The 10,887-nt window shown below is 35.0% G+C and overlaps 1 pseudogene; it reads left to right on the top strand.

The window, feature by feature from the left end:
• The first annotated feature begins 5,046 nt into the window (after positions 1–5,046).
• LOC149560648 (endoglucanase 8-like) lies at positions 5,047–7,446 on the top strand (annotated as a pseudogene).
• The last annotated feature ends 3,441 nt before the right edge of the window (positions 7,447–10,887 follow it).

The following is a 10,887-nucleotide window of genomic DNA, read 5'->3' as shown; positions in this document are numbered from 1 at the left end:
GTATTCTTCTTTCTTTTGGATTTAGCTCTAACTGGGTGAGTTGGATTATGAGTTGTGTTACTTCTGCCTCTTTTTCTATTCTTATTAATGGTCAACCTTCTCAACTATTTGGTACTTCTAGAGGCCTCCGCCAGGGTGACCCTCTCTCCCCATATCTATTCATCATCATGGCTGAAGGCTTGGGCAGATTCATTAAGCATCAAGTGTCCCAACATTCTATTCAAGGCTAGCGGTGGGGTAATGGCTTACCTTCTCTTTCCCATCTTCAATTTGTTGACGATTCTGCTCTTGCCGGTCTTGCTAGGATCAAGGAAGCTAAAGCCTTTCGACATGCTTTGGACATTTATTTGGCAGCTTCAGGCCAGAAAGTTAATGAGCACAAATCTTCCATTTACTTTTTTAACACTCCTGATTCTATTCAGCACAGGATTGTTGGTATCCTATGGTTTCAGATAGGATCACTTCCTTTGACTTATCTTGGCATTCCTATTGCTATTTCCAGGCAGCCATGTCTCTTCTAGAAAAATTTGATTACCAAGCTTCAGGATAAGGTAAATCATTGGACTCATAGATGGTTTTCTACTGCTGCTTAGGTTACTCTTCTTCAAGCTATTATCCAAGCTCTTCCTACTTATAGAAGCATGGTTCACGTTGCACCTATTTACTTTCTCAAGGAGTCTGATGCTCTTTCTTGACAATTCCTTTGGAGTGCTAATTTGCGTAGTACTAAATGGAGCTTGGTTAATTGGGCAACTGTTTGTAGGCCTAAAAAGGAGGGTGGTCTTGGTCTTCGATCTTCTCTATTGAGTAGTCAAGCTTTGGCTGCTAAACTTTATTAGCGATGGTGCTCTGGATAACATCAACTTTGGGCTCGTATTATCACTCATAAATATTTTTATGGTGCTGATCCTTGCTCTATTTCTGCACTTCCTCTTGAAGTTTGTGGCTCAATGGTTTGGCATACTTCGAAGATAGGTGCGATGTTGGTGAAGAGGGGTCTGTTCTGGATATGTAAAGGAGGTTCTCAGGCTTTGTTTTGGTCTGATGCTTGGGATGGATTCCCTTCCATTTTATCCATATACCCTCATCTTCAGCCTCTTTCTGACTCTTTTCTTGCCAGTGGATGGGATAAAGTGGCTCATTCCAAGACTCCTTATCAATTGGGACTTGTTGTTGGTTACAGATGGAAGCATTCTTCTGATTGGCCTCCTGGAGGTACAGACATGGATTGTCAGGAGCTTTCTCAAATTCTGGCCTCTAGAGAGTGTTCTTCTTTGCTTGGTCTAGATGTTTTGGCTTGGGGCAGTACCTTGTCTGGTAAATATCATGTCTCTGCTAGGTATCAGGAGATAACTAGAAAATTATTTGGGGATGCTGAGGTACCTTGGTGGAAGCAAGTTTCGAATAAAGTTTCTTGGTCCAAGTGCAATTTTTTCATGTGGCTAGTGGCTCACAACCGTTGTCTTACCTGGGATAATCTTTGTAAACGTGGATTTCAGAGCTCCTCTTATTGTGTTTTGTGTGGTAATGGAGAGGAGTCTGTCTCCCATCTGTTCTTCCATTGCTCCTATTCTACTCAAATATGGTACCTTTGGTGGAGTGCTTGTGGTTGCTCTTGTCGGCATGCTTCCTCTTTGCCTGATTTTTGGTCCCACTTGGGTAGTGCTCCCTCCAAGTCTTCTTCTCTCCATGCTGCTTGGATTGCTGGCCCATCTTTCATGCTTTGGCATATCTGGTTGGAGAGGAATCGTCGCATATTCCAAGATGTTTGGCTTGGTTTTTTGCATCTTTGGTGGAAAATATCACATTCTCTTCAGGAAACTATTCTTGTGAAGTGTGAGTTTGATGGGGGTATGGATCTGGTTGATCTTGCTATTTGTAATCGCCTCAATTTTTATCTGCAGGATGGGGCTGCAGCTCATAGGTTTCCTTCTATGTCCAGGCAGCTTCACCATCAGAGGAAGGCTCGGGTTAACCGAGATGGGCACTGGACTCCTCCTCCCTGTGGAGTTCTAAAAATTAACACTGATGGTTCTTCCCGTGGGAATCCTGGTCCGGCTAGTATTAGCGGAGTGGCTCGTTGTAGTTCTGGGGATGTTAAATTTTTCTTCTCAGTTCATAAGGGTGATTATACTAACAATCTCATGGAAGCTCAGGCTATTTTATATGCTGTGGAACAGTGTTTCTTGCAGGGATGGAGTAAGATTATCTATGAGTCTGATTCACAGGTGGTGGTGAACATGCTTTCTTCGCAAGAGCTTGAGGATGTTAGTTGGCAGCTGGCCACTATTGTTAAGCAGATTCTCTTCTTCTCTTCCTCTTTTCAGTTATTAGGTTCATGTATATTCCTCGTGAATGGAATAGAACTGCTGATTGTTTAGCCAAATGGGCTTCTAGTCATGATCCGGGTTGGAATATTAGGGATAGGAGGCAACTGTCCTTTGAGATGGTGCAAGAATTTGATGATCTTGTTGCTCAGGATCGAGCTCCTTGTTGAGCTCTCCTTGTTGTATTCCTTTCTGTCTTAATAAATTTTTGCCCCTCTTTTTGCTTTCAATTGGGAAAGTTGAATAACTTTGATAGAATTTCTAAAATTTTCAAATTAATACTAAAAATGATAAGTCACTTCCCTAGAAAACAAATTCTTCTAACTTTCCTTAACTTTTATCTTTTTTCTATTTGGCTTATTGAGCTACTATAAAGAACCGGTCCATGTAGAATAGGATCATTAATGAGAATCTTAGCTTTATGTTTCTCAGTATGCTCATTTAGTGCTATGGACATTACAACATATATTATGTCTTTTAATCAATCGGCACTTCCGTATAGAACAAGGATGGTAAAATCCTTTCATTAACTATAGATCAAGTTGTGTTAAATCTCTTGGTAGGCATCATTTTGTTTTGTAGTTACTATATATTATTTGAACTCAACGCGAAGGAATTCATAGAGTTTTTTCCAAAACTGTAAGTATTGGAATATCCCTTAATGATACACATTTGTGAATGATTTTTCCATTGCAGACTTGACATGCAATCTCATTATATTCGAGAGAAATGCTTTGAAAATGAGGAAATGGTATCCATGAAGAAGTTGGATTAGTAGGTTCTGTATATCTATTTCTGATATGGCATGCCTTGGTGGGTTTTGTATATCTATTCTTCATCTACCTCATCAAGTTACCTTCTATATTACACTTCTTACAAGTGCACTAATTTTATCTCTTAAATATTTTGAACTGTACATTTGTTTTTGGTTGATATTCAAAGCTATTGGTGTTACTTGTTTCATTCCTTATTTTTATCCTCTTCTACAAATTATTCAGATATCAAGTCTAATGTGATACATGTAGAGCATTCTTCCAATTGTAACTACTTGATGCCTTCTCTTGAGTAAGCTAAATAATAGTTGGTTATGGTACTTGTTTCATTCTTTATTTTTATGCTCTTTTATTATATGTTGACTACCACATTACAACCAAATTTATTGAAAAAAATATTTCAAGAGAAATTGTTGTGAGAGATGCAAGTTGGTTTCATCATTTTTAAACAAGGACAATGTTCTTCTAGAAATTATTAGTAATATTGAAGTGAATAAAGCTGTAAGCACGGGCCTGCACTATGACAAGGTACATCATGTTAGATTTTTTGTCCTTTGAAAGAATCAACTTTAGTTTTTAGTTTCTAAACAGAGCTTCTTTTGTGTTTGAGTTCTAGAGGCCATGTTGTTCACTTAATAAAGTTGATGTATATTACAGACATGTTTATAATATCATGAATGTCTCATTGCATTGATCTATTTTTCAGGTAGACTATTTAACTATTGATCAAAAAGATAGAAGAGAGAGAGAAAGAGAATGACAAAATCAAATGAAGAGGAATGCCAACAGGGAATATGAAAGAATAGATTACCACAATGAGAGTTTTTTACCCTAACCATTGCCATTTTTGTATGACTTTTATCTCTGCAATTCTTATTCCTATTTAAGATTTCCCTTTTGAAATTGAAATAACTCTCAATTTAAAATTTATATCATTGGAAATGAAAGTGTTGCCATGTTGTTGCCATTTTCCAACAAGAGCTTTATTTGAGCTTGGGTCTCTTCCTTCTGTGGTGAATATAAAGTGGGGTTATCGTGTTTAGTAGCATACAGGCAGAATCTTTGTAATGAATAGGAGAAATAATTAACATATTGAACACATTCAATTAATCCAATAAAGTTGAAATGTCTTCAAGTTTTCAATTGTTGCTTTGCAGTAGAAATAGAGCATAACGTAAATGTATGCAAGTTCAACATTTTGTATTTTGACACATTTTCAAGTTTATAGTACCGGTAAAAAAATTAAAGAGCTAGATACTGATTTCTGTCAAAACTAATTTCTGGAGCAATTTATCCCTTAAGCATGTAGACCAATTATATTACACTAATATAGTGTGCCCAACATGTGTGTTAAGCGTGCAAGTACAAAGTCTCATTTTAGTGGTTGGAAGGTTAGTGTGCCCTCTATAGCTTACGGACACCCAAATTGATAAAAAGGAAAAAAAACTAAATAAAGGCATCAAGACTAGATATCACTTTGTGACAATATATATGTGGATTCTATGGCTTCTCTCTACACCTGCACATTCATCGGCTCAGACGTACAAGGCATATGGCTGAATTATATTATTATCTCATCCAATGCATTGATGACATGTCTATTAAGTTCACATTTACTTGTCAGCAGTAGACCACTGTAATGCGATGTGAAAGAGAGAAAAACAACATGGGGTTTTCGATTTAACAAATTAATTTTATATTATTGCTAATATTGAGACCCTCCTCATCGTAAAGGTTGTCCTATCTCCACAGTCACTCTTGGAAAGGGTTACTCGCTAGCTATGACTTCCCAATAGCTGCATTCTCCAGTAATTTATTTAATGAAAATATACCAATACATTTTAGGGAAGAAATCCTATGATCATTTCTCATTCTTGTGCTTATAAGAAGCAACATGTAGTTATGGCTTTTGCAACTCTTATGTGCATTTTTCAGTAGTTTCCAAAATGGGGATTGTGTTTAAGAGGGCCCAAATGATGTTAGTCTTGGGCTTATTAATTATGGTAGCAACATCACCCACAATAGTATCATCAGGCCATGACTACATAGATGCTCTATCAAAGTGCCCTATGTCCTTTAAAGGGTAGAGATCAGGGAAAATTCCTACAAATTAGCGCATCAAATGGAGAAGGGACTCTAGTCTTAGAGGTGGCTCTGCAACAAATGCAATGTTGTATTTGTTTATGTTTGATCATGTTGTGAGTTAAAACTTACATTCATATTTTACTGGTAAGTGAAATTTTTTGATGTACAGGTTGACTAGGTGGGAAGATACTATGATGCGAGGGACAATGTCAAGTATGTTTTTTCCATGGCTTTTACTACCACAATGTTGGCATGGTGTGTCATAGAATTTGGTAAGTTCATGGGCTCTGAGCTCCAGAATGTGAAGAGTGTCATTTGTTGGTCTATAGACTATCTTTTCAAAACCATTGCACACATAGATACAATTTATATATAGGTTTGTTAATTGTGCAATGGTAATATGTATCTTGAGTTCTAGTTAGTGCTTTGTAATGTTAAAGAGAGAAATTTTAGTGTTTCTTTGTATGTTGAAGCAGGTGGGTAATCCCATTCCAAATCGCAATTTCTGGGAGAGATCAGATGATATGTACACTGCAAGAATAGTTTACAAAATCAGCGAAGGAAGGCCTGGCTCAAATATTGCTGCTGAAACTGCAGCTACCTTGGCAACACCATCTATTCCATTTAAGTCATTGGATTAAGAATACTATCAGTTCCTTCTTAGCACTGTACATCATGTAAGTTAGCTAGCATAGTAATTATGAACTCTCATGCCTGAACCGATTTGACAATTATATTGAAGTTTTAGCTTCAACAGCACTTAAAACTGTTGGGCAAAAGTTTCTATTAACTATTCATGGGTTCAAATTGTCGGAATAAAATCTTGGACCCAAAGAGCATGAATAATTAATGTCCAATAAGAGAATTTTAATATAATTCACTTTATTATGTGTAGATATTCTTTTTTTTCTATACCATCAGTCTGATCAATGACCAATAAAGAACTTCATGCGTACATTAAAAATGAGAGCTTTTTGGTTTTACTTCGAGGTAAAATTTGGAAATAAATGATGATTCAGATTTGACAATTTGAAATATTACTATTAGAAATGTTACTTTTCTGGTTACCCAATTAAAAACTATCTCAAGGGACCCATTATTTAGCAGAATAATGAATTAGGATTGTATGCATTCAAATAAAACCAAGTAAAATGAAAATATGATCATCTATTCAGCAGTATTTCCAATTTGCAAACAAACACAAGTGGGCATACAGTGACAACCTCAAAGTAGGAGTGTGTCCTTTTGACCGTGGCTTGGATGGATACTAGGTTCCTATATGGCTCTTTAACTATTAGAATATTTTTGAATGCTTCATACTATATTGTTAAATTTGTTTGAATGACACTTTAATTGTATTTGTAGGATGAATTATTGTGGGGTGCAGCATGGCCTCACAGAGCAACCAAAGATCACACTTACCTCAGCTACATTCAAATGAATAGAGAGACTTTGGGAGTTATTTAAAATATCAATGAGTTTGGATGGGACAACAAACATGCAGCGATAACAATTCTTGTATTTAAGGTGATTTGATTGCCTCCCCAAATCCTCATATTAGTTTGTATTCTATAAAAAGCAATCACTTACTTTTCCATTCCAACATATTTGTTACTTTAAATAGTCTTGGATCTAACTGCATGAACTTTGTTACATTAATGTGTAAGCTCAAATTTCATGATCTATTATCAAGATTTTTCATTTTTTCATATTATTTACTTTTTATCGGTGTGATAACAGATCATAGAATGTGACTAAAAGAAGTGATGAAAAAGTTAATACAATTAAATCTAAATCATTTTGAACAATTATCATAAACTATGCAAATTGAATGTAGGAAACCCTTTTTAAGTACATTTCTATAATATTGGGGAAATTTTTGACTCCCTATTTGTTTGTTTCAAAATGTACAAGATTTCTTATTAGGGAAGGTGAAATTCCTTCAAACCTACAAGGGACATGCTAACAACTTCATTAGCTCTCTGTTGCCCAAAACACCCTACACACATGTTGCACATACACTAGGTATATTTACTTTACTAAGATGCCCCACAATCTAATCACAATAGAGAAAAATTGAGGCTTGTTAATTTGTATGTGGGTGTGATAGCTGGGCTAATCTACAAGAAAGGAGGGAGAAACATACAACATGTAACATCCATATTCTTGTAGCTTGTGCAAGTTATTTAAGCCATTCTAATCAAGTAGTGCACTGTAGAAACATTGTTGCCACTGTTGTCAAGCTACAAGGAGTAGCCTAGAGATAGATACCTACTATTCTTCACTAACATCAGTAACAACATGGTCATCACTATAGTAAGTAGTACTAAATATTGTTTCTACATGAACCAATCTCATAAGAAGTACTAGAAATATGATTTAGAAGAGCCATTTTTTTTTCAGATTGTGTGTAGCATCCTGTCAACACTTATAATCATACTCTACATACCATCATCCCAATGTTTGAGTAGATATAGCACTCCATCAATTGGATGATCGATGATGGAATGTGATTAAACCATTGATGCAAAAACTACCACACAAGGTACTTTAGTCAAATTTCTTTTGTTATCTACTCTTTTTTGGTAATTCGTATGCATTAAACATGGGTCTTCTTGGCCAAAATTTGTTTCACTTGAAGGTTCTTCGACCATTTCTATTGTAGAGGCTTAAATCTGATGTTGAGAAGGGTTTTCCCCCTAAAAAGGAAACAATATTAAAAGTAGGGATGTCAAAATTGCAAAAACAATTTTGCCGAGCCCTTCTTCAAAAGGACTTGGAGATTGTCAATGTTGGAGGAGAGCATAAGCACCTACTAAATATAGCTATGCAACTGAGAAAATGTTGTAACCATCCATATCTTTTCCAAGGTGCTGAGCCAAGACCACCATATACCACTAGAGACCATTTAGTCACAAATGCAGGTAAGTTTTGGTTTGGCATATCATTGTGGGTTCTATTTGATACTATCTTGGGTTTTTCCACACTTGTAGGTTTAATATGTTACTTTTTCTAGTTATATCATCTTGGATTTTGCCATTTACCAAGAAAAATGGTTCTTTTAGACAAGCTTCTTCCAAAGCTGAAGGATCCTAATTCCCAAGTTCTCATTTTTTCTCAGGTAAGTTGTAGTTTAATGAAATTGTTTTAAAGTTGTATTCTTAACCATACAAGAGCCTACTTGAATATTTCTTGTCTTCTACAAATTATTACAATAATAGATAAGTCATCTATTATTAGTTAATGGTTATCTTCTAAATATCTTAAGCTTTAGTTTGCATTCATTTTTTGATTTCTCTACAATAGAATGTTTCTATTCTTTATGATGGTTTCCTAAGGAAACATCATCTCATTCTTTTGTATAAATTGACCTTTCAATCTCTGTTAATAACAAGCAAGTACTTACCAATTACCTTGTAATACAGATGACCAGGCTATTGGACATTTTGGAGGATTATTGTATGTACCGAGGATATCCGTATTGCCAAATTAATGGAAATACAAATGGCGAGGAGCATGATTCTTCAATAGATTCTTTCAACTAAGAGGGCAGTGAAAAATTTATTTTCTTTCTTTCTACTAGAGCAAGAGGTCTAGGCATTAACCTTGCCACTATAGATGTTTTCATTCTATATGAAAGTGACTAGTATGCACCTATTATATGAGGAATATTATATTACGTGTGAACATTTCTACTAGAGTATTTGGAATCTAAAATTTTTAGGGTTACAGGAATCCTCAATTAGATTTACAAGATCATGCATATAGGATTGGCCAGAAGAAAGAAGTTCAAGTCTTTCAATTTTGTACAGAGGTTTGCATTTTTACTTGAGATGAACAAAATATATCCAAGTTCTATTACCATTTTTTAAGATTTACTCTTATTTATAATTGCAGTATACTATAGAGGAGAAGGTGATAGAGAGAGCTTATAAGAAACTTGCACTAGATGCTTTGGTCATACAACAAGGACATTTGGCAGAGCAAAAATGTAATATATCATTTAGGCTTTTGGGTCAATGGTAGTGATTAAATGCTAGTTCATTTTGTTTTTATGAATCAAGGTATATCCTTGCTACTTATTAAATTTAATGCCCAATTTTAACCTATTTCCTTTTTAAAGGATTATTAATTAGTTGCTAATGATTTTTGGCCTTCTTAAATAATGTAAGCAAACATCTATGAAAAATGTGTTGGTACTACAAAAATTTGATGTGTGTGTCACTAGTTTTGAGATGACAATTAAATAAAAAGCAACACTTGAATGATTTAGTTGGTGATACAATATTATTAATGAGGCACATCAAATTAAGAATGAAAATTCACTTCTTGCAAAATCAATGAGAATCTACAACACCAATTATAGACTTCTTATAACTGGGACACCTCTTCAAGTATAATGCATCTCTAATCTTTCCAAGGCTTATATTATGTTCCTATGACATTTTATGTTGACATATAACTTGACTCTATGGAAACTGGTCCGATAAGAATGAGTCTTATAGCTAGTACGAGCAACCTTGTTATGTGTTAACTATTATTTAAATGGTATATTCGCTTGTGCTTGCATAACAATATCCATAAATTTTGGTCATTACTAAATTTCTTACTCTTAGAAATTTTTAGTTCTACTGATATTTTTGATGAATGGTTCCAAATATATAGTGAAAATGATCATCAAGAAGTTGTCCAATAGCTTCACAAGGTACATTAGTCAAATTTCTGTTGTTATCTACTCTTTTTTGGCAATTTGTATGCATTAAACATGGGTCTCCTTGGCTAAAATTTGTTTCACTTGAAGGTTCTTCAACTATTTCTATCGCAGAGGCTTAAATATGATGTTGAGAAGGGTTCACCCCCTAAAAAGGAAACAATATTAAAAGTAGGGATGTCAGAATTGCAAAAACAATTTTATCGAGCCCTTCTTCAAAAGGACTTGGAGATTTTCAATGTTGGAGGAGAGCATAGGCACCTACTAAATATAGCCATGCAACTGATAAAATTTTATAAAAATTCATATCTTTTCCAACATGCTAAGATAGGACCACCTTATACCACTGGTGTCTCCCTTGTAAAGGCAAGACATGCAAGCTGGTAGGAGAGAGACCCATAAACTAAACTCCTACTTAAGTATAACAAATCAAACCTAATAAGAGCATCCTTAGTGGTGTTGATGATCATGAATTTATTTTTATCTAGGTTGGCCATAGGTTGGTGAAGATTATGAAGCTCAAAATGTGCATCAAATTATCTCAGCAAACTATCAACAGAATTAGATAGGAGGAATACATTATCCACAAAGAGTAAATAAAAATCAGAAAATGATAAAGAAGCCAACCATCATCTATAGGGGTACCTTGTCCAATAAAATTCTCATAATCATCAATAGAGGTACCAAAGAGTGTTGGTGGGAGAGGGAAACCCTACTTAAATTCAATTTAGTCTAGACAAACTCAAAGAGGTAACAATGATTAAGGAAACACCAAATAACTTCCTTTTAGAGCTAAATGTTGGTGGTAATAAAAGTATCAGAAAAACCTTCATTTCATAGTTGCTGGGACAGAAGATATCATGGGATTAAGTAAATGGTTTTCTTCAATTCCATAAAGCAATATGAGACTTAATAGGATCAATGAGACTTCTTAATGAAAGAAAACCTGACAATGTAAGATATTGGCTATACTGGATAGATCTGATTATTT

The sequence above is a fragment of the Cupressus sempervirens genome, chromosome 4 (genome assembly GCF_028749045.1).
Source record: "Cupressus sempervirens isolate cs-2001-9-10 chromosome 4, ASM2874904v1, whole genome shotgun sequence".
Lineage (NCBI taxonomy): Eukaryota > Viridiplantae > Streptophyta > Pinopsida > Cupressales > Cupressaceae > Cupressus > Cupressus sempervirens.
The sequence above is the reverse complement of the archived record's forward strand: the minus strand, read 5'-3'. Positions and strand labels throughout refer to the sequence as shown.